This window comes from Aquarana catesbeiana, linkage group LG04 (assembly GCF_042186555.1).
Source record: "Aquarana catesbeiana isolate 2022-GZ linkage group LG04, ASM4218655v1, whole genome shotgun sequence".
NCBI classification, from domain to species: Eukaryota; Metazoa; Chordata; class Amphibia; order Anura; family Ranidae; genus Aquarana; species Aquarana catesbeiana.
The window spans coordinates 681,275,906-681,299,939 of NC_133327.1; the positions used below are offsets into that span (position 1 = coordinate 681,275,906).

General features: G+C 45.2%; 1 protein-coding gene across 3 annotated transcripts in view; it reads left to right on the plus strand.

Moving 5' to 3' along the window:
• The first annotated feature begins 8,067 nt into the window (after window positions 1-8,067).
• Window positions 8,068-24,034, plus strand: part of LOC141141055 (uncharacterized) — a 47,195-nt gene continuing 31,228 nt past the window's right edge. Inside the window, exons 1-2 of one of the 3 annotated variants that reach the window (XM_073628735.1) lie at window positions 8,068-8,182; window positions 8,519-8,698. The gene's annotated coding sequence lies outside the window, so the exon portion shown is untranslated. Of the gene's footprint in view, window positions 8,183-8,316; window positions 8,699-24,034 lie in introns of those variants that run through there. The other 2 variants (XM_073628736.1, XM_073628734.1) reach the window with 2 other exon arrangements.

Genomic DNA, 24,034 nt, shown 5'->3' on the forward strand with positions numbered 1-24,034 from the left:
GGAAACCCACGGGATCACAGTTTGAAAATAGGGTGCAACAAAAGGTGTGTGTTCATTGGGCATAGAAAGGGACAAGCAGCAGGAGCCTGAGGCAGCAGGAGCCCGGGGGAGCGATATAACCCAGCAAAGAATAAGTCCAGGGCAGCAACATGGTGCAGCAAATAATAAATTCAGGGACACGGGGCAGCAATCCAGAAACAACCAGCAGCAGGATCACAGAGTAGTAATGTGGTCTCCAGGGACACGGCCGGGGTAATTGTCTCAGACAGGTACTGCTGTGTGTCAAGACATACTGGTCCTGGGGTAGAAAGTCTGCAGCCTGCATGTGATTATTTTATATGCAAGCCGCAGCAGAGGGTCAGACTGCCCGATGATTCACATGGTGATGTAGTGGGATTTACACCCAGGTGCAATGGAGTAACCCACCACTCTATGAAGTAGCAAGGAGTGCTGGGTTACATGCGGGAAATAAAAGGGATGGGGGCACAAGATGCCTCTACGTACATTTTTACAAAAAGCCCTGACCAGTATGGTGGGAGCAGCACTTCTACTACTACTACATTACTCAGTACTATGATCTCACACATGCAGGTTGCTGATTGGATGAGAAAGATGACAGATGATGTTGTCAGTGAACCTCTCCTTCACAATCTAATAGGGTCAGGTATCCAGACAAGAGGTAGTATGTTCTGCTGAATGGTGCAGCTCCCACCATTGCTGATGGTATAACCATAAAGCCCTTTAAGCTTTCTGTATGTGAGAGAGACAGCTTAAAGGATGTTCCATCATCACCAGCAGATTGGATCCAGGATCATCTGATTTCTAACAGAAGGGAGTGGGGAGGACGAGAGCGCAATAGTGATGTGTGGATGAAGAACCAAAAGCAGGCCATGGTCTATGTTTGCACAACAATGCTTCATTTTCCATTTTGGCTATAGTGTGCCTTTATTTAGGTCTGATGGCGGGTACTCAAAGACAAAGACAGAATGTGAGAGACTGGGCTTAGCCACCGTGACCTCTTCATGCCGTTCTTCATCTTTTGTAGCCACTTTCAGAGGAGGCTTTATATGAGAATGCTGGTACTTGATCACCCCCCTAGGAATAATGTATCAAACTAGGATCGGCATGAGAAGCCTTGACCACTGTGTAGATAAAACGAGCATGCAGGCCAGTAGTTATAGTCAGGTCAGATGTCATAAGCCAGAAGACCAGGACCAAGGAGCACAGTTTGACTTGGCAAATGTCAGGTTGGGCAGTAGGAGATCAGAGTACCAGGAAGAAGTGGAATCAGATATCTGGAGTAAAGATAGACAGACCGACAGACCCCTCAGAACAGAGAACTCTATAATGAGCACCTGCCACAGTGCAAGATCTCTTTAAATAGGCCCTGGGTAAGTGGTAGACCATGAAAGACCATGTAAATTATGTAGGTGAACAGGCAGGGCACACCCAAGGACAATCTGAGAGAGAGAACTAAGGATTGGACACAGTGGACCATGTAGAGACTGGAGGGCAATTGTACCTGGTGGACATGTTCTGAGAGACGTCTGTGGACAGAGGAAGGTACTGTAAGTGCCTCACCCCTAGACTACAATGGCTGTTGAAATGGGAAACCATCTGATCACAATGGAGGGGAATGGCAGAAACTCCTAGAGCAGTGATGCAGGAATGGGTTAAAGACACTACATGTTCCAACACCAAGTGGTTAGCTGTACACATGGAGGACATGCAGCCCAGGACGTGGCATTGCACTACAGCCCAGCTTGGGTCTTTTGGGCTGTAGTGCATTGATAACCACGTCCTGGGCTGCATGTCCTCCATGTGTACAGCTAACCACATGGTGGGGTAACATGTAGTGTCTTTAACCCATTCCTGTCTGGACATCAGTTACTTCCCAAAACAGACTCATTTGACTGCTATGGTCAAGGGACCCTCCAGGGTACCCATTGGATGCAGGCCTTCTATGAGCACACCTTGGAAGACTCCCAACCTGGCCCAACCAGGAAATCCCAGTAGTCCTTCCCATACCTGCTTCCAGCCTTATGGCAATGGATCCCAAATGCAGCCTCAGCCAGCATCATCTGTTTCCAGAGGACAGCCCCATCTTGAGGGTAGCAGAAGGAAAAGTCCACACAACGAGAAACTTTTAATGCGGATAATGACATATATTCACCCGTCAATCACCCTAGCGTTGATGGCATACTCTTTATGGTTACAAATAGTAGAGAGAACGTAAGTAAGAGGGGAACTGAGTTGAGGAGCCCATACCTATTAGTGCAAAGGTTTGCCAGAGTCCAGTATCCTATGCAAAAGGGATGCGAGTGGTCTCAATTAGTTCTGCATCTTCCTCCTGTGCTTGGCCCCCAAGAGCCTCCCAGACTACATCTTTGCTGTGGCTTAGTCTTCTAGACACTTCCCATGACAATGAGCACAGCAGACTCCCGCCAAGACTATTTCTATCCCTGCACTTTCTTTACGAAGCCTCACAATGGCAGGGGCAGGGATGCCACTTCCTAGACCAGTGATGGCGAACCTTGGCACCCCAGATGTTTTGGAACTACATTTCCCATGATGCTCATGTACTCTGCAGTGTAGTTGAGCATCATGGGAAATGTAGTTTCCAAAACATCTGGGGTGCCAAGGTTCGCCATCGCTGTCCTAGGGGCACAACTCACCACTACTCTGGGGCCATCTAGTGGCTATGTAGGTAACTACATTGCCTACTAAATCCAGGAGGTCCCTAAGGCCGGATTCACACTAGCTGCGGCCTTGGCTTGCATCATTGGGGCCAGTGCTTCCCTGTTCTCTGTTTCAGGTGCGAATCAGGTCTGAATTTTTTTTTGCCTGAATTTGGATCTGAAACAGAGTCAAAGACGCACAGGACCCTTTTCCATTGAGAGCCGGTCACACTCTTCTGTCAAGTGAATTGTATGCGGGGAAACCCACCTCCAACTTGCATAAGTGTGAACCCACTCCTGGCCAAACTGGAGAACTACACTGGGGGTTTCCATGCCTCTACCCTACATTTCCTACAGAGGAAGAGTGATCATGTTTGTGGGATCCCTCTAGAACAGCCTTTCTCAACCATTTTACCCCAGGGGAACCCTTAGTAATTTTCAGGTCTCAGGGAACCCCTGATAAAACCCATTAATTGGGGGTCAGTGGGAACAATGCCCCTTACTTTGGTGGTCAGTGAGAAGAATACTCTTTTTTTTTACAGTGGTGGTAACAATGGGCCACTTACAGAGAGCTATAAATATCATTGGTGTCATACCACTGGCTCCTCCAAGTGGCATTGGCTCAAAACTATGTAGGCATCATCAAATAGGTGGTAAATCAGCCACAGCTCAAGGAACTCTAGCCACCTCTGGAGGAACCCTGGTTGAGAATGGCTGCTCTAGAAGCTGGAAATAACTGTAGTAGATACCACTACTACACCGCTACTAGTGATCACAGCTAGCTTCCGGGTCCCATGCCAAGTGACTGCCTGGCTGTATTGTGGGCACAGGAGGTTGCTCGTTCGGCATGGACACCGTTCAGAGATTGCTTTGCATTTTCCTCAATGAATGCAAAGCATGCTCTGATTGGGTGAGGTGGAGAGGTGGGGCAGTGATGTCATAATCGAAAGCTCAGAGGAACTATTTTTTCTTGAATCATTCAAATTAAATTCTTCAGGTGTGTGGCCAGATTTGGGATTAAGGATTACAGAGTTGCCCTCTCCCTGTCCTCAGCTTACAATGAAGGAGCAGCAGGAGAATGATGATGCCACCCCTCTGCTCACTCTGCTCTCCCCTCTTATCATCATCATGTTCCCTTTTAGTATACTTCCACTCAGCACATCGGATTGGCTCCCAGTTCCGCTCCTCCCCTTTCTCAGTCTGAGTTCTGCTCCACGGGGGGGTTACAGGAAGCTGATTCCACGTCTATTCTGGTATTTATTGTAGTGGTGTGGTTGCCACTAGTAACTAACATCCACCATATCACCCCGCTGCCAGACCTCCATATATCACCTCTGAGACAATGAACATTTGCTTTGTTTTGTTTTTTGTTTATTGGGGGGCATAACTTGGTTTGGGGGAAAAGATTATATGGGATGCCCATAGATTGAATTACTTTGCCATCATATTAATAGATTAGAACTTCGTTCGAGCCTTGAAGAGATGATGCGCATGTATAACATCTACAGTCTCTTCCCTGCATCACCGTGCAGATTATTGCTCCACCTCTGCGTAACTCCTGCAGACTATTGCTCCCAGGAATCCTTCCCTCCTGCACAAAACTTATTCTGTAGCACATTATGTTTCTTGGCACATCCTCTTCTATATGCAAAAGAACCCACTCTGAATAGTCTCTAATGCTGACTCTGATTAGTTGCTGCTACTAGGCCAGAGGCCTGCAGTACCTCTCCCTGGAGGCCTAGTAGTTTAATAGCATGTGCTGAACGGTGGACTACTGTTCCCAGGTAGTCCAGCTTGCAAATCCTGCGCCCTTGGGCTGCATTGATTTGACACAACTCCCAACAGTCTCACCTTTGATCCAGAACTCCTCATCAATGACCGTGTAAAGATGAGGACTCCACCCATGACCGTGTAAGGATGAAGTTCCCTCACAGACTTCCTGGCATGTCTCCACATCCAGCCCTCCACTGTGGTACACTCACTGACCTTTCTCTGCCCCGACTCCATGATGGAGAACTTAACCGGACCATACGTTCCGACCGCTTCACCTGCCCCTCTGCTCCAGGAACACCTCATCAATGACCATGTAAAGATGAGGACTTCACCCATGACCGTGTAAGGATGAAGTTCCCTCACAGACTTCCTGGCATGTCTCCACATCCAGCCCTCCACTGTGGTACACTCACTGACCTTTCTCTGCCCCGAGTCCATGATGGAGAACTTAACCAGACCGTACGTTACGACAGCTTCACCTGCCCCTCTGCTCCAGGATCTCCTCATCAATGACCGTGTAATGATGAGGACTTCACCCATGACCGTGTAAGGATGAAGTTCCCTCACAGACTTCCTGGCATGTCTCCACATCCAGCCCTCCACTGTGGTACACTCACCGACCTTTCTCTGCCCCGACTCCATGATGGAGAACTTAACCAGACCATACGTTCCGACCGCTTCACCTGCCCCTCTGCTCCAGGAACACCTCATCAATGACCATGTAAAGATGAGGACTTCACCCATGACCGTGTAAGGATGAAGTTCCCTCACAGACTTCCTGGCATGTCTCCACATCCATCCCTCCACTGTGGTACGCTCACTGACCTTTCTCTGCCCCGAGTCCATGATGGAGAACTTAACCGGACCGTACGTTCCGACAGCTTCACCTGCCCCTCTGCTCCAGGATCTCCTCATCGAGGACCGTGTAAAGATGAGGACTTCACCCATGACTGTGTAAGGATGAAGTTCCCTCACAGACTTTCTGGCATGTCTCCACATCCAGCCCTCCACTGTGGTACATTCACTGACCTTTCTCTGCCCCGAGTACATGATGGAGAACTTAACCGAACCGTACGTTCCGACAGCTTCACCTGCCCCTCTGCTCCAGGATCTCCTCATCAATGACCGTGTAAAGATGAGGACTTCACCCATGACCGTGTAAGGATGAAGTTCCCTCACAGACTTCCTGGCACATCCAGCCCTCCACTGTGGTACACTCACTGACCTTTCTCTGCCCCGAGTCCATGATGGAGAACTTAACCGAACCGTACGTTCCGACAGCTTCACCTGCCCCTCTGCTCCAAGAACTCCTCATCAATGACCGTGTAATGATGAGGACTTCACCCATGACTGTGTAAGGGTGAAGTTCCCTCACAGTTCTCCCCGGGCCTCCTCCTGCGATCGGCGCACCCCCTCCCCCCCAGATGGAGGTGGCCTCCTGCTGCTGTTTAGTACTCCATTCTCCACTTCACCCGGCCGACAACTCCTCCCAGTGGCCTGTTATCTCAGCTTATATAGGAAAAGGCCCGCCCCCTGCCAATTCCAGTTGGGGATTGGTCAGGGCTCCTCACATGAGCTGCCCGCCACTCCAGTTCTAGGCCCAGCCCCTCTTCCAGAACATTCTCCCTGGAAGCAGGGGAGGTGCCTCAGAACTAGAGCACAGGTGGTCACAACCACTGCTACACTAACCACTCCCTGCCCCCTAGATCAAAACAGACAGGCCTAGCTTAAAGCATAGGCCTGCCTAAATTTACCTGTGCTGACAGTTTCCCTATGCTAGCAACTACCTATGGTAGAGGGTGCTACATTATATTATCTGCTTTTAAATAAATACATTTCGTGATGTATTAATGAATACTGGGCTGCATTGATTTGTGTCTTTTATATCTGCCTGGATTTCAGTTTTAGTTGTGACATCTTTGTTGCTACTGAACGTAGGTAGGGGGTGAAGTGGGGTGATTCAGGACGGTGCAGACGGGTGTAGCTCCAAGGCTGCAGATAACAATATAAATAGATCCCCAGGTGGTAAGTTCAACTTGTATCTCTTCATTTATTTCTCAGGTTTATTCCGGTGATGTGTTTCCGGTGTCTGTAAAACGTTCGGTATTAACACTTCTCTAGATCCAGTCCTTTGTTCTCTGCCGGGGGCAAGTCTATCATCCGACTTCCCAGGAAGAGGGAGGACCATCATGACTAATGAAAGTGACACTTCACCAGCCCAGCACAGCCATAGATGGGGAAATGTAACCACAAGCAACTGTCACCGAATTCAGAAATCCAGATCATTACCCAGAATTACACCCGGCATACAGGACAAGAGAAGTAGTACTGTGCAGAGTCCATACATACAGAATAAGAACAGATACCAAGAATTACACCCGGCATACAGGACAAGAGAAGTGGTACTGTGCAGAGTCCATACATACAGAATAAGAACAGATACCGAGAATTACACCCGACATACAGGACAAGAGAAGTAGTACTGTGCAGAGTCCATACATACAGAATAAGAACAGATACCGAGAATTACACCCGACATACAGGACAAGAGAAGTAGTACTGTGCAGAGTTCATACATACAGAATAAGAACAGATACTGAGAATTACACCCGGTATACAGGACAAGAGAAGTAGTACTGTGCAGAGTCCATACATACAGAATAAGAACAGATACTGAGAATTACACCCGACATACAGGACAAGAGAAGTAGTACTGTGCAGAGTCCATACATACAGAATAAGAACAGATACTGAGAATTACACCCGACATACAGGACAAGAGACGTAGTACTGTGCAGAGTCCATACATACAGAATAAGAACAGATACCGAGAATTACACCCGACATACAGGACAAGAGACGTAGTACTGTGCAGAGTCCATACATACAGAATAAGAACAGATACCGAGAATTACACCCGACATACAGGACAAGAGAAGTGGTACTGTGCAGAGTCCATACATACAGAATAAGAACAGATACCGAGAATTACACCCGGTATACAGAACAAGGGAAGTGGTACTGTGCAGAGTCCATACATACAGAATAAGAACAGATACCGAGAATTACACCCGGTATACAGAACAAGGGAAGTGGTACTGTGCAGAGTCCATACATACAGAATAAGAACAGATACCGAGAATTACACCCAGCATACAGGACAAGAGAAGTAGTACTGTGCAGAGTCCATACATACAGAATAAGAACAGATACTGAGAATTACACCCGACATACAGGACAAGAGAAGTAGTACTGTGCAGAGTCCATATATACAGAATAAGAACAGATACCGAGAATTACACCCGACATACAGGACAAGAGAAGTGGTACTGTGCAGAGTCCATACATACAGAATAAGAACAGATACCGAGAATTACACCCGGTATACAGAACAAGGGAAGTGGTACTGTGCAGAGTCCATACATACAGAATAAGAACAGATACCGAGAATTACACCCGGTATACAGAACAAGGGAAGTGGTACTGTGCAGAGTCCATACATACAGAATAAGAACAGATAGCGTTTCTCCCTCTCCCAGTCTGACTGGATAATGAAGGAGCAGCAGGAGAATGATGACGTCATCTCTCTGCTCACTCCTCCCATCATCATGTTCTCGTTTAGCACATTCGTATGCAGCACATCTGATTGGCTCCCAGCGCTGCTTCCCCCTCCCCTAGCCTGAGTGCTGACCTATAGGGGGTTACAGGAGGCTGATTCCAGTCTAATTCAGGTATTTATATTAGCTGCATTTTAACACATACACTACATAATGTATGAATGAATACAGAGCTGCATAGATTTGTGTCTTTTATATGTGCCTGGAGATCAGCTTTCAGAGTTTCATAGAAGGGGGGGGGTGAGGCGGGTGATTCAGTACAGTACAGCCGGGCACGGCGCCAAGGCTGCAGATAACAACAACATAGTCATTGTGTGGTTCATGTCGTGTCTTCACTGACACCTGGTGTTTATATCCGGCGCTCTTTCCTCGTGTCTTTACACAGCGCGGTGTATGTCAGGACTTTCCCTTTAAGCACTTCTGTGAATGCGTTCCCGTGTTCTCCGCCAGGTGAAAGTCCGACTTCCCAAGTAGACAGAAGAGGGAGGACCATCATGACTAATGAAAGTGAAAGCGTCTCCAGCCCAGCCATAGACATCGCGGATCTACTAGAGGAACTCCGCCACTTCACGCAGGAATCCAGATCCGTGCACACCTACTCACCTGAAATACGACACTATCAGAGAGCAGGTAAGTGTGAAAGGTGGGTAGAGACTGGGCTGAGGGGGATATGATGAATTATTTGATTGCTTTAATATTATTATTATTATTATTATCTCATTAAATACTCAGATCTGTGCCTCTTATGTCTGCATTGATTCAGTCTGCTCTGCAACACTGTGAAGCTGGCTGACTCTGATTTCCCCCGCACACTGCGAGCTTCTCACAACGTGCGTTAGAAGGCTTCAGCAAGCCAGAGATAGAGCCTCTATTTTGTCTCCTTTCCTGGCTGGAGGACATCCAGAGTCATCCAGCCCTCTCCTCCCTCGTGTGACTGTTCCAGGGTGGGAGACGTGTGACAGGTTGACTTTGATTCCAAGTGAGCCGTACGGCCGAGGACGGGATGAGATTTGGAGATTTTCGGGGGGGGTCGTCGCCCGCAGGCGGATTACCCGTCTGTGAGTCAGGGCTCACACGCATCATAAAGGTTTACGCGAGCGCGCGCATTTTTTTTTTTCCGTTTCTGTGTGTGTCGCGTTTTCAGCAACCTTTTCATTTTTTTAATTTAAATTCCGCAGCCGAATGCACTGGAAAGCGCAAAAAAAAAAAAAAAATGCAAGTGCAATATTTTAAGAATCGCACCGAACTGTATGTATGTACTGCATCGCCATGCGTTTTGGTGGCCGCAAGCGCGCCTGCTTTCGGTGGAGGTGCCACTAAAAAAAGAGAAATTGCAGAAGGCAGTGCGTTTTAGTGCAGTGCAGGAAAATGTGCGTTTTCACGCATTCCTGCACTGCGAGTGATGTGAATGAGCCCCGGGCGAGAGTGGGGGAGGGGGAGGAAGTCTTGGATACAATGTAACAACTCTTTATTGGCTACACATCAGATCTTCAGGAATGATACAATCCTATCTATCTGTATGTTATTCTATATATTCTATACATGAATTACTAACAAAAAAAACAATCAATTCCACATTAATCGTTGGCTGACGCAGTACGAGACGCTCCGAACATGATGTGACCGATGTGACACGTCGTCGGAGATCCTCATCAGGGCGTTCGAAAATGGCGCCAATTCTAGTTTGCTGAGAGCGAAGGGGAGGAGAGATCACATGATTGAGCTACGTGCCAAATATTGCAACACACCCGAGACACCTAAGTCTGCAGAGCTACATGTGAGGGGGCGGGGAATCTGAGAGCCAATGCAGGCCTGGGGGCGGGGCGGGGGGGTGGAGATCTGAGAGCAGGCGCAGACCTGGGGGGGGGGAGACCAACCCCAAGCACACTGTTTCTTTAACCCTTTCGTGACAAATATGAAACAAATACTAGCTGACACTTTTTGGGAACCAGAGAGACAAAAATATGCACTGTCACTGTATGCACTCTCACTATATGAAACAAAACACCTAAAACACAGTTGTGCAACTTTGCCATATGTTAGCAGATCTGTTCATATCATCACAGCTACTTCATGTACCCAGGTGGATTATACCGCGCTTTTTTTTTTTGTTTTTTTTTTCAGGACAAATTGGGCTTTCATTGGATGGCAAATACAGAGCCTTGAAAAAGTATTCATACCCCTTGAAATTTTCCACATTTTGTCATGTTGCAACCACAAAACATAAATATATTTTATTGGGATTTTATGTGATAGACCAACACAAAGTGGCTCATAATTGTGAAGTGGAAGGAAAATGATAAATGGTTTTCAACATTTTTTACAAATAAATATGTGAAAAGTGTGGTGTACATTTGTATAGCGCCCCCCGGAGTCAAAAGTTTGTATAACCCCCTTTCTCTGCAATTACAGCTGCAAGTCTTTTTGGGGATGTCTCTACCAGCTTTGCACATCTAGAGAGGGACATTTCTGCCCATTCTTCTTTACAAAATATCTCAAGCTCTGTCAGATTGGATGGAGAGCGTCTGTGAACAGCAATTTTCCTTGTCAAAAGAAGTTTATTGAGTATACAATGTTATAAAGATACATAAAGTAAGTTTACAAGGATCTATAAAGTAAGCTCATTGTTTTACAGTAGGGTTTATATAGGTAAATATCATGAAATTTCAAATATTAAACATTGAGTTCACGTAAACCTAAATTAAAGATATATATCATTTCCTTAGTTACTTTTGTAGGTATTTAAATGATTTATACCTACTATACATATTGTTTACAAGTAGAGTGTATATAGGTCAAATAAATTCTGATAATGAGCTTTAATCGTAAGGTGGAGAAAAGGAAAGAGAAAGAAGAAAAAGGGTTGAAAGGTAGAGGTATGGTCCACAAGGTTGTCCCGCTCGTCAGTTTATTATTCTTTTTAGTTCTCTTTGAAGCCTTAGAATGGGTGTCTCTGTAAGTCATTTAATCTATTACCATGGCAACAGGACAGAGTCATTGAAGTTTGACAGGAACTGTTGTTTTATCCAAGGATGCCAAAGTTTTTCAAATTTTGGAATTTGATTTTGATCGATGGCTACCATCTTAGCATGGGACATTGTATTATTCATTCTGTGAATTGTTTCTGCTAGTACTAATGTAGGAGATTTCCATGCCTTGGCCACTGTTTGTTTTGCAGCCGTTATTAGTTGGATCATAAGTTTGAATTGAGAGAGTGTTAACCATTCCGGTTTTAGATTAAGTAAAGTTAAATATGGATCTGGTTGTATTATTTTTTTAAATATTTTAGATGCAATCACGAAGACTTCCTTCCAGAAGGTTTGGATTACTGGGCACGTCCACCATATGTGTAAATATGTGCCTATTTCTGGGCATCCTCGAAAACAAAGAGCTGAGGTATTAGGTGAATATTTTGCCACTCTAGCGGGTACAAGGTACCAGCCAGTTAGGACTTTATAATTTGTCTCCAGTGCTAAGATGTTGGGTGAAGATGACTTAGATGTGAGCCATATATTAGACCAGTCCGTGTCTTCTAAAGTTCGTCCCAGGTCCTCCTCCCACCTCTGAACGTAAGAGGGTCTATTAAGATTTGCTACTCCATATAATTGATTATAAAGTGATGAAATTGTACCTTTAGCAAATGGATCTTTTGTACAGATTGATTCAAAAATGGATAATTGGGATAATGGTGTATCCCCCTTTAGGAATGGTGTATAGAAATTTTTGATTTGGAGATATCTAAATATCTCAGAGTTTGGTAGATCATATTTTTCTCTAAGCGATGGGAATGAAAGGAATGATTTAGATGCTATGAAGTCATTTAGTGTCTGAATGCCTGATGTTGTCCAAGCTTTAAAAGAATTTGGGTAGATCCATGCCGGATAAAAGGCCGGATTTCTGATAAAAGAAAGGAGAGGATTGTGTGGAGATTGTAACTGATATTTGGTTTTTAGTTTATCCCAGAGAGATAAGAAGTGTTTAGTTATGGGATTATGAATTTTAAAGCGGTCTTTAGGATCAAGCTATAATAAATTTGATATTAATAGAGGGTCATTTTCTGAAGCCTCTATAAATACCCATAATGGGATTTCCTGTTTTGCATGGTATTTGGACAGACTGGCCAAATGTGCTGCTCTGTAGTAGTTAGTAAAATTAGGGTATCCCAGGCCTCCTTTATTTTTGGGAAGATGTAGTGTGTGTATAGGTATACGTGGTTTAGAAGAGCCCCATATAAACGAAGTTGCTCTTTTTTGTACTATTCTCAAAAAATAGGAAGGAATTGGAATAGGGAGGACTCTGAATAGATAAAGCAATTTGGGTAGAATAGTCATTTTGATTGCATTAATCTTCCCTATCCAGGATAAAGGAAGTTGCGACCATTGTTTTATTAGATTTGTGATCTGTCTTAATACAGGAGGATAATTGGTTGAGAATAAGTCAGAATGAGATGCTGTTAAATGAATTCCAAGATATGGGATTGATTTTTCTGCCCATGTGAATGGGAGTGCAGCCCTAGCGGGGATCAATTCCATGTTTGTGAGTGAAATATTAAGCACTAGGCATTTCTTAGGATTAATCATAAGGCCGGATAGGGCTGCAAATCCATCAAGAGCTGGTATTAAGTTAGGACCAGAGACCTGTGGTGATGATAGAAAAAGTAATATATCGTCTGCAAATATACATAATTTGTGTGTAATACCTCCTACTTCAATGCCAGTTATAGTTTGGTTTGTTCTGATGTATTGGGCCATGGGTTCGAATATAAGGGCAAATAATAAGGGAGATAATGGGCAACCCTGTCGGGTACCTCTTTCGATATTAAAGGCTTCAGATTTGTATCCAGCATATTTTATATAGGCTTTGGGTTTATTATATAATGCTTTGATCCATGTTAAAAAGTGGGGTCCAAAACCCCATTTTTGTAATGAATATTGCATATATTGCCAGGATACTGTGTCAAATGCCCTCTTAATATCGAGAGATAGAAAACATAAAGGGATTTTCCGTTTTTTAGCAATATGTGCCAATAACACTGCCCTGCGTATATTATCGCCTGCCTGTCTATTTGGCATGAAGCCTACTTGATCTCTATGTATTAATTTTCCTATAATGCTATTGAGGCGTTTTGCTATTATTTTTGCTAATAATTTAATATCGAGGTTTAACAGAGAGATAGGCCGATAATTCACACAGGAAGTATCATCAGAAAGGGGTTTTGGGATCATACAAACAATTGCCATTAGTGTTTCTTGCCGAAAAGAATGTCCATCTAGAAGTTTGTTAAAAGTTTCAGTGAGAATGGGAGAGAGTATTTCTGAGAATGTTTTATAGTATAAAGCCGAGTAGCCGTCTGGGCCTGGTCTTTTGTTAAGTTTTAGGTCTTTTATGGCGTTAGCAACTTCATCTATAGTTATAGGCTCATCCAAACTGCTTTTTTGATTCTGAGATAACTCAGGTAAGGTTATTTTTGAGAAGAAGGATTCAGCTTCTGTAGGATTAAATTCATTGTTTGTCTTGTATAAAGTTGCGAGATGTGAGTGAAATTTATGGACTATTTTAACTGGATTACAAGTGTAAACATTTTTTGATAATTTCAAACGTATTGGTTTGAAAGATTTGTTAGTTGAATTTAATGCCCGAGCCAAATATGTACCTGGTTTGTTTGTATTCATGTAGAAATTGTGTTTGGAGCGTTTGAGGGATTTATCAACTGACTCAGTGAGAAATAGATCGTATTCCAATCTAGATTTTTCCCAGATAAGATTTTGTACTCTGAGATGGATTATCTTGAAATGATATGTAGGCTGCATTAAAATTGAGTTCTAGTTTTTTTGCTAGATTTTTGCGTTCCCGTTTAAATAGTGCCATTTGTCTTTGTATTGTACCACGCAAGACAGGCGTATGAGCTTCCCACAGTGTTATTGGGGAGATGTCTGTTGTATTATTAATTGATATGTATTCCTTTAAAGCTTGTTCAATGGCCATCTGATGTAGTGGGTGTTTGAGCATTATGTCCGGTAAGTACCACGTTGGGTCATGCGCTTTTGGTAGTGAACAGCAATTTTCAAGTCTTGCCACAGATTCTCAATGTGATTTAGGTCTGGACTGTGACTGGGCCATTCTAACACATGAATATGCTTTGATCTAAACCATTCCATTGTAGCTCTGGCTGGATGTTTCGGGTCGTTGTCCTGCTGGAAGGTGAACCTCCACCCCAGTCTCAAGTCTTTTGCAGACTCTAATGCCGCGTACACACGGTCGGATTTTGCGGCAGAAAATGTTGGATGGGAGCTTGTTGTCGGAAATTCCAACCGTGTGTTGGCTCCATCGGACATTTTCCATCCGAATTTCCGTCACACAAAATTTGAGATCTGCATCTCAAATTTTCCAACAACAAAATCCAATCGTGTGTACACAATTCCGACGCACAAAGTTCCACGCATGCTCGGAATCATGCAGAAGAGCCGCACTGGCTTATTGAACTTAATTTTTCTCGGCTCGTCGTACGTGTTGTACGTCACACCGCGTTCATGATGTTTGGAATTTCCGACAAGATTTGTGTGACCGTGTGTATGCAAGACAAGTTTGAGCCAACATCCGTCGGAAAAAGAACATGGATTTTGTTGTCGGAATGTCCGATCGTGTGTACGCGGCATAACAGGTTTTCTTCTAAGATTGCCCCTATTTGTCTCCATCCATCTTCCCATCAACTCTGACCAGCTTCCCTGTCCCTGCTGAAGAAAATCCCCACAACATGATGCTGCCACCACCATGTTTCACGGTGGGGATGATGTGTTCAGGGTGATGTGCTGTGTTAGTTTTCCCCACACATAGCGTTTTGCTTTTAGTCCATAAAGTTGAATTTTGGTCTCATCTGACCAGATCACCTTCTTCCACATGTTTGCTGTGTCCCCCACATGGCTTCTCACAAACTACAAACAGGACTTCTTATGACTTTCTTTCACCAATGTCTTTCTTCTTGTCACTCTTCCATAAAGGTCAGATTTGTGGAGAACACGACTAATAGTTGTCCTGTGGAAAGATTCTCCCACCTGAGCTGTGGATCTCTGCAGCTCCTCCAGAGTTACCATGGACCTCTTGGCTCTTCTCTGATGAATGCTCTCCTTGCCCGGCCGGTCAGTTTAGGTGGACGGCCATGTCTTGGTAGGTTTGCAGTTGTGCCATACTCTTTCCATTTTCGGATGATGGATTGAACAGAGCTCCGTGAGATGTTCAAAGCTTGAGAGATTTATTTATATCCTAACCCTGCTTTATACTTCTCCACAACTTTATCCCTGATCTGTCTGATGTGTTCCTTGGCCTTCATGATGCTGTTTGTTCACTAAGGTTATCTAACAAACCTCTGAGGGCTTCACAGAACAGCTGTATTTATACTGAGAATAAATGACACACAGGTGGACTCTATTTACTAATTAGGTGACTTCTGAAGGCAATTGGTTCCACTAGATTTTAGTTAGAGGTATCAGAGTAAAGGGGGCTGAATACAAATGCCCCCCCCCCCACACACAAACACACTTTTCACATATTTGTAAAAAATATTGAAAATCATTTTCCTTTCACTTCACAATTATGAGCCACTTTTGTGTTGGTCTATCACATAAAAGCCCAATAAAATACATTTATAATTTTGGTTGTAACATGACAAAATGTGGAAAATTTCCAGGGGTATGAATACTTTTTCAAGGCTCCGTAGTAATGATATCTCCTGATTTTTTTTATTATCTATGAAAACTTAAAGTGAAATTTCACTTTCTCAATCAACATGAACAATTTTAATGCTTATGCTGCCATCGTTAGTAAAAAGATAGAAAGGAGTATTAACCGCTTATTGACAACTCTTTAGCATTTTTATTGCTACAGGTTGGCAGCCATACGGCGGATCACGTGCTGGCCCCTTGCCAGCCAGTGTCATTGGTACAGTGACAGTGACTGTGCATATTTTTGTGTCACTGGTTCCCAAAAAGTGTCAGTTAGAATCAGATTGTCCGCCGCAATATTGCAGTCCCGCTATAAGTCGCTGATTGCCGCCATTACTAGCAAAAATAAATTTTTAAAAAGTAAATAAAAATATCCCATAGTTTGTAGACGCTATAACTTTTGCGCAAACCAATCAATATACACTTATTCGGGGTTTTTTTAAATAAAACCTATGTAGCAGAATACACATTGGCCAAAATTTATGAAGAAATTTTATTTTTTACATTTTTTTTATTGGATACAAAGCTCTATTTGTGGGGAAAAAAAAGGACATGCATTTTATTTGGATACAGCGTCGCACAACCGCGCAATTGTCAGTTAAAGTAATGCAGTGCCTATCACAATGAACTGATCAGGAAGGGGGGTAAATCTTCCAGAGTTAAAGTGTTTAAATTTACTTGTTTTAAACTTTTTTTTTTTTAACATTTCCTTAGTTACTTTCTGGTTTCTGGCCTAGTCCAAAATGATGTCATACATCCCAGGAGAGTTCATGGGAGGAGGGGCTTTCTCAGCTAAGCACACCCTCCTGCCTGCATGCCTGAGCTAAGGCCAGATGGATTCCAAGAAGTAAATGCTACATGAATCATCTGCCCTAACTCAAGATGGCCACAGCCAGAAATGCTAGGGGATGTTTTCTCAGCAAAATAAAGCGTGGAGACATGGATGGATGGATGGATGGGGGGGGGTTTTGCTTGGAATATTAAAAATGAATTAAATAGTGTTTTTGGTTTGCTGTGCTCAGATGCGGTGTAGTTCTGCTTTAGGCTAGGTTCACACTGATGCCGCTCCGTGTTTTGTGCAGGCGCGGCGGCCCGTTCATTTTAATGGGTTGCCGTGCCTCCTGAAGCTCAGGGAAAAGGTCCCTGCACCATTTCTGGAATCGCAGCCCGCACGGGCACTGCAATTGCAGTGCGGTTACCAGTGCGGGTGTGATCTCTAGTGCGTGCAGCATGCCATTAGGATTCATGTCACCCGCGCACATCCAGCTCGTTTTTCGGTGCGGGTGGTTGCGGCTGTGGGTACAGGTGCGGACCCACAGCAGGAACCAGCCGCACAGATGAACCTAGCCTCAAATACAAAATGGTAACAAAATATAATTTTTTTTGCAAACGTTAGCTGTATATTTTCTGCTATTACTATAATTTACCACCAGAACAGCCCAAAAAAAAAAATTCTCTTGCTCCTGATGATCACATTGCTACCATATATGTGTGTGTTATTCGATTGTACCTGTAGTAGGGCCCAGCACTTTTTTTTTTAATCCCACCTAAAAAAAAAAAAAAAAAAATGACACTAACTGACACTGATACTAAATTATTAAAAATATATATATATTTTTAAATCATACTTAAAATACACTGGAAAGTAGTGTAATTAAATTCAGCGCTGACTGATAAATAAAATGCAAGCAGACACTAAGGTCAATTCAAAAAAATACCTCAAAAGCATAAATGTATAAAAAAGTGCTGCGCAAATAAAAGTCCATAAACAACTGATAAAATTGAAATGGAGAGACAGGAACCACCGGTGACAGTAAATAACAGGATGGTGACTTAATCCCTCCACCGTTCTTGGATGGCCCCTCACCTCAGTTATTCGACCTGAAACAGGTCACACCACTTAAAGGATGGGATGGATCAATCAGTAGAATACTCCTTCACCTCCTCCAATTCACAGGCTCAATTCCCAGTACTCAGTATATGGCAGATGTTAAATATAAAAAATAAAACAACAAACCATAGTGTTCTCCGTGTATAATTTATTAAAATAAATATAGGCTAAAACAAAGCACATTGAAAACGGCACTTCGAAAACACTCACATATCACCGGCACTCCGATCCGAGTGCCGGCCAGCAGGCTTGTGATCGCGTCTGTCGGATGACCGCGGGTGACGTCACACGCTCCTAACCCCCGCGGGGGTTAGGAGCGTGTGACGTCACCCGCGGTCATCCGACAGACGCGATCACAAGCCTGCTGGCCGGCACTCGGATCGGAGTGCCGGTGATATGTGAGTGTTTTCGAAGTGCCGTTTTCAATGTGCTTTGTTTTAGCCTATATTTATTTTAATAAATTATACACGGAGAACACTATGGTTTGTTGTTTTATTTTTTATATTTAACATCTGCCATATACTGAGTACTGGGAATTGAGCCTGTGAATTGGAGGAGGTGAAGGAGTATTCTACTGATTGATCCATCCCATCCTTTAAGTGGTGTGACCTGTTTCAGGTCGAATAACTGAGGTGAGGGGCCATCCAAGAAAGGTGGAGGGATTAAGTCACCATCCTGTTATTTACTGTCACCGGTGGTTCCTGTCTCTCCATTTCAATTTTATCAGTTGTTTATGGACTTTTATTTGCGCAGCACTTTTTTATACATTTAAAATACACTGGCCCTGAATCGCTGACCCTGATTATTGGCCCTGAACGTTGATTGAATGAATAAATGATTTGTATAGCGTTGCAAATGCGAACTGAATCGCCTCCAGGCGCTGGATCCGTCCCGTGTTTTCCAGCTTCTTAGAAGAGGTAGGTCTTGAGTTTTTTCCTGAAGGCCTGATGGGTTTTCTTCCATGCAGATGTAAGTCGGTAGAGCGTTCCATAGCCGTGGTCCTTGGACTGCGAATCTTCGTTCTCCCTTTGATTTGTAGCGGGATTTGGGAATGAGGAGGAGGTTTTGGTTAGATGATCGAAGACTGCGATTGGGTGTGTAGTGTTTTATTTTCCGGCGTAGGTATTGAGAAGCGTTTCTTTGTATGCATTTGTGGGTGAGGCAGAGGGTCTTGAACGTGATTTGATTCTTTACGGATAGCCAGTGTAGGCTCCTTAGGAATGGGGAGATGGATTCCCAGGGTTTTTTACCTGTTAGCAGTCTTGGTGCCGTGTTTTGGATGAGTTGTAAGCGCGCAAGCTGATATTGGGGTAGTCCTATGTAGAGGGAGTTTGCGTAGTCGAGTCTGGAATTGATGATTGTTCCAACTACTGCTGCTTTGTCCTCTTCTGGAATGAAGGAGATGAGTCTACGTAGCAGGTGGAGGAGATGGTGAGATCCGCTGACTACTGATCCTGTTTGTGCATCCATTGACATTTCTGAGTCACAGATGACTCCGAGACTCTTGGCTTTGGTGCTTGGAGAGATGGTCTGTCTAAAGATGGTGGGAGGTGTCCATGGGGTATTAGTTTTGGAATTTTGGTTTGCGTGTAGGAGAAGAAGCTCTGTTTTTGATCCGTTGAGTTTGAGGGAGCTAGTGGTCATCCAGTCGTCTATCAAAGTGAGGCATTTTTCTAGTCACTGATGCTGGTCTTTTTGTCCGGTGATGCGAAAATAGAGTTGAGTGTCATCAGCGTATGAGTGGAAGCAGAGGTCCGATATTCTGATGATTTTGAGGAGTGGGCGGATGTAGAAGACACTGGTGACAAGGGTGAACCTTGAGGGACTCCACAAGAGATTGCGCGGGTTTCAGAGGTGAATGCTCCTAGTTTCACTCTCTGAGAGCGATTTCCTAAGAAGGATGCAAACCATTGTAGATATGAATCTGTGACTCCTACTACTTCTTGTTTAGGGAGTTGAGTGTTTGTTCCGTTGAGTGGTTTAAATTTAGCATTGCTTTTTTGTTTGATAATGTGGTTTTGAAGAGTGTAGTTTCTTCTGAGATTTGGTCCAGTGTGTTGTTGTTGCGTGTTTCCGTTTTTGGAGGGTGGCGTTAGTGGTGATTTTAAATTTGATAGCGTGGTGGTCGGTCCATGGTAGCGGTATGTTGTCGAATATGTTGATGTCCATATTTTGTTTGAAGATGAGGTCCAGAGTGTGTCCTGAACCATGCGTGGGAGCATTTATCAGCTGCTGAAGACCTAGTTCTTCCAATTGGTTAATGAAGGCGGTAGCGATAGGGACTTGGGTAGAGTTTGCCCAGAGGTTTAAGTCCCCAAGTACCAGAAAGTTTTTGGTTTTCAGGGTGTGTATTGAAATGAATTCAGTGAGGGGTGTAAGGAGATTAGTCTTTGGTCCTGGTGGTCTGTAGCATAATAGTATGTGAATGGTGTCTTGGGGTGTTGTTTGAAGATGTAGAGTAAGTGTCTCCATGAAAGGCACTGAGTTCTGTAAAGTTGGTTTGGTGAACACAAGGTTAGATTTGTAGATCACTGCTAGGCCTCCTTTTTTTCCTTTTCTGTGCTCAGTTAGGATACTGTAGTTCTCAGGCATCAGTTCGGTTAGGATGGCGTTGCAGTCGGGTGTTAGCCAGCTTTCCGTGATGAAGAGGCAATCTATGTTGTTTTGGTTGATGAAGTCGTGGACTTCCAGTCTGTTTTTGACTGCAGATCTATTGTTGATCATGGCGCATGCTAATTGTTGTGGTTGAATTGGTGTCTTCCTGTGCTTGATGGTTGATTGTAGGTTGGTCCTTAGTAAGTGTTCTTTTCGTAGGATTTTTTGAATGGAGGTTGGTAATGTTGAGGTGGTATTTCTTAGCCTGTGCAGAACTTCTGCTGAGTATTTGAAGATGCACATGGCGAGAAAAAAAGTTGATGGTGATAGGATGAATGTGATGATGATACTGATGTAGCGCCGATGATGTTGCTGAGAAGATGATGGTCCTGAAGGATGCCGCTGATAACAGCGGTGGTGTGTTGAGGTGCTGATGACGGTGCGAATAGTTCTGGTGGTGGTGATGGAGGGGGTCCATTGACCCAACCGCCCTCCCGTTGATCCAGAGGAATGCGAAAAACCCCTAGCTGTGCTGGCCAATTGCTACAGTAGAGGGAAAAAATTCCTTCCTGACCCCCCGAGAAGCGGTCGGACCAGAGGACCCTGGATCATTTGCTAAGGGTGATGCCCCGAAGTGCTTACCTGACCAGGGATATCAGAGAAGAAGCAAGGAGAGGAGATGGGGGGGGGGGACTGGAGGAACAGAAGGAGGGGTGCTAGGGGCCTAGGCCACTACTTACCAGTACTGCAGCCGCGTCTGGGTGGATCAAGATGTACGTCAGGATAGGCCTGAGCCGTGGTTATCCTGGCTCTCTGTGTCACCCGGTGTCTCTGCGGTGTGGTCCGGTAGCGAAGGAGGAGGTTTTCAGGGGTGGGAAGGACACGCCGGCCCACTGAAACAGAAAGTGGGGGTGACCTAGGAGGTAGGCCGGAGCTAGGCCGCAGCCGCGGCCTGTTCCTTGTCTAGCTAGCTAGAGCAGAGGCGACCAACGGTGGCTGTGGAGGTGCCCATGTGGGTGGGGGTCAGAGTGGGACCAGGTCCTGGTAGAACCTGCTGGGGGCTCCGGGGAATGGGCTCCGGGTGGCCGGTGGAGTGCTGCGGCCGTGATTGGGTGGACCAAGATGGCCGCAGGGCTAGGCCGGAGCCGCGGGCTGTCTGGATCTCGGGCTCCCGGTGCTGCTATGGTCCCGTTTGTGGATAGTGGGTAGGGTCCGGTCAGAGTGGGTGCCCAGGCCTGCTGAAGAAGGCTGGGTGGGGGGGTGATGCTGCGGGCCGGCACTGGCCGGAGCTAGGCCGGAGCCGGGGTGTGTCCTGTGAGACTGCCCACAGAGGTTGGTGGGCTGGATCGAGGCATCCAAATGGACGGTGCGATGTGGAGCTGAGGGCTGGGCTAGGCGTGTGGGGTCCAGGGTGTTCCGGGGGATCCCGTTCCTGTTCCTGGTAAATGTAGCTGGGGGGGGGGGGTGTCCCGGCTCAATGCTGCTGGGGTCCAGGGAGTCCTGGATGGCTTCTGACGGAGCTTCTGACAACACGTCTGCTATGCAAGCTTCTGAAGGAAGGTTGACTCTGACCATGACCTTTGACCCTAACCTTGACCTAGATAAAACTCTATAATATCTTTATTTTTGTCTATCTATCTATCTATCTATCTATCTATCTATCTATCTATCTATCTATCTATCTATCTATCTATCTATCTATCTATCTATCTACAGTGGGGACAGAAAGTATTCAGACATTTTTGCAGATTTATTAAAAAAGAAAAACTGAAATATCACATGGTCCTAAGTATTCAGACCCTTTGCTGTGACACTCATATATTTAACTCAGGTTCTGTCCATTTCTTCTGATCATCCTTGAGATGGTTCTACACCTTCATTTAAGTCCAGCTGTGTTTGATTATACTGATTGGACTTGATTAGGAAAGCCACACACCTAGGGGCGCATGCGCGCAAGCGAGCGAAGGAAATGGCCGCTTGATTCCTCCGCTCCGCGCCGACGGGATCAGTAATCCGACTAGATAAAGAGCAGAGCAAGCGGGGACGCAGTACACATACCGCCCCGGACCCCGGAACATCTCGGGACTCTGCCGGTGATGCTCCGGTCCGGAAAACAGAAGCCAAAAGCTCGGCAGCCCCATAAATCCTCCTCAGCTTCAGGCAAGGGGAAATCCAATATGGCGCTTAAACCTCCGGAACATGAGGACGCTGCACACCTATCAGATGGAGACCCAGAATCGCCAACAGACAGCTTACAACAATTTCCTACGGATCTGGTAAGCCCTCTCCCCCTGGACCCTGATAATCTCCTGGCAAAATTCCGCAGTATTGTCAGGGATGAAATCACTGTGGCATTGCGCAAACTTTCCTCAGATTTAGTGCGGGGCCTTAAAGAGATAGGCCACCGCACTAATCAACTAGAGCAGCGTATGGATTTGGCAACCACAGTGTTAGAGGGTCATGAAGAGGAGGTAGACAAGCTAACAGCGGAGTTAGAGTCCCTGAGAGACAAATTAGAGGACGCAGAAAACAGGGCCCGCAGGGACAACTTACGCATACGTGGTATCCCAGAAGCGGTGATTGATCTGCAGGGTACAACGACTGCTTTCTTTCAGGAACTGGCCCCGGAGATCCCTGTGGACAGGCTTGAGTTCAATCGCATACATAGATCCCTGGCCCGAGAGACGTTATCATAAAGTTTCACTATTATCGTACTAAAGAGAAACTTTTGCAGGCGGCAAGAGAACAACAAACTCTTTCCTTTCAGGGAAATTCTCTTCAGCTATTTGCTGATCTCTCGCCGGTCACAATTGCTAGACGGCGGGGTCTCAAACCATACTTGCAAATCCTGCAAACCCAGGGGATCAAGTACAGATGGGGATTTCCCTTCAAGCTATCCTTCTCTCATTCGGGCCGTCAATTTCAGGCTACTTCCCCAGCAGATTTGAGGCGACACTTCCAGGACCTACAGCTGGACCTTCCTTCCTCCCAGACGGATGCGGCGTCCTCCTCCAGACCAGGACCCTCCAGGCCCCCTCGACAAATTTCCCAGCGTTCGCAACCCGGATCCCAAGCTCTGTGAGATTTACAGTCCCAGAAATTCCATAAATCCAACAATGGTTGAAGGTACTTTATTGTATTTGGTTTTTTTTGATGACATCTAACCCCCTTCTGTTGCCCGACCCCGGTCCACGGTCATCCCTTTTGATCTATTTACTGTTCTTACACCTGGAACTTTTGGGTGCGCTGGATAAGAAGTTACCAGTCCCCAGTACAATTAGTTTGGTCCTATGCTTTAATAACTTAAACGGACACCCCACTATGGTCCGCCCCATTAGTGAGATGGCGGTGTAAGGTGCAAGAAGCAATATGGAAGTTTGGCAAGTGGACACCCTTTACCTTGTTTCCAGGTAGAAGACAATTCACGATTAAAGAAGGATTTTTTTTTTTCCTATTTTTTTCCTTTTATTTTTTAGGTTAAATGTTCATGATAATTTTTTCTAATCATCACAGGATTGTGACCTTAACATCTCTGTTCCTTCTAGGGTTTGCCGTGGTGGGGGGAGGGAGAAACCGCTGCTGCAGGAATGCCCTTTCGTGGTGTTCCAATGTGGCGCGGGCAGTTGTTTCCGCGCCCTGCTCCACCGCCTCCGTTAGGCGGAGGGGTTGGGTCAGTCTCCTTGGTGGTCAGGGGACTGGAGGCCTTTAGGCCTCCGTGTCTGGGCCATCGGGGACTAAGTTTTGGTTGCACCTTTATGTCTT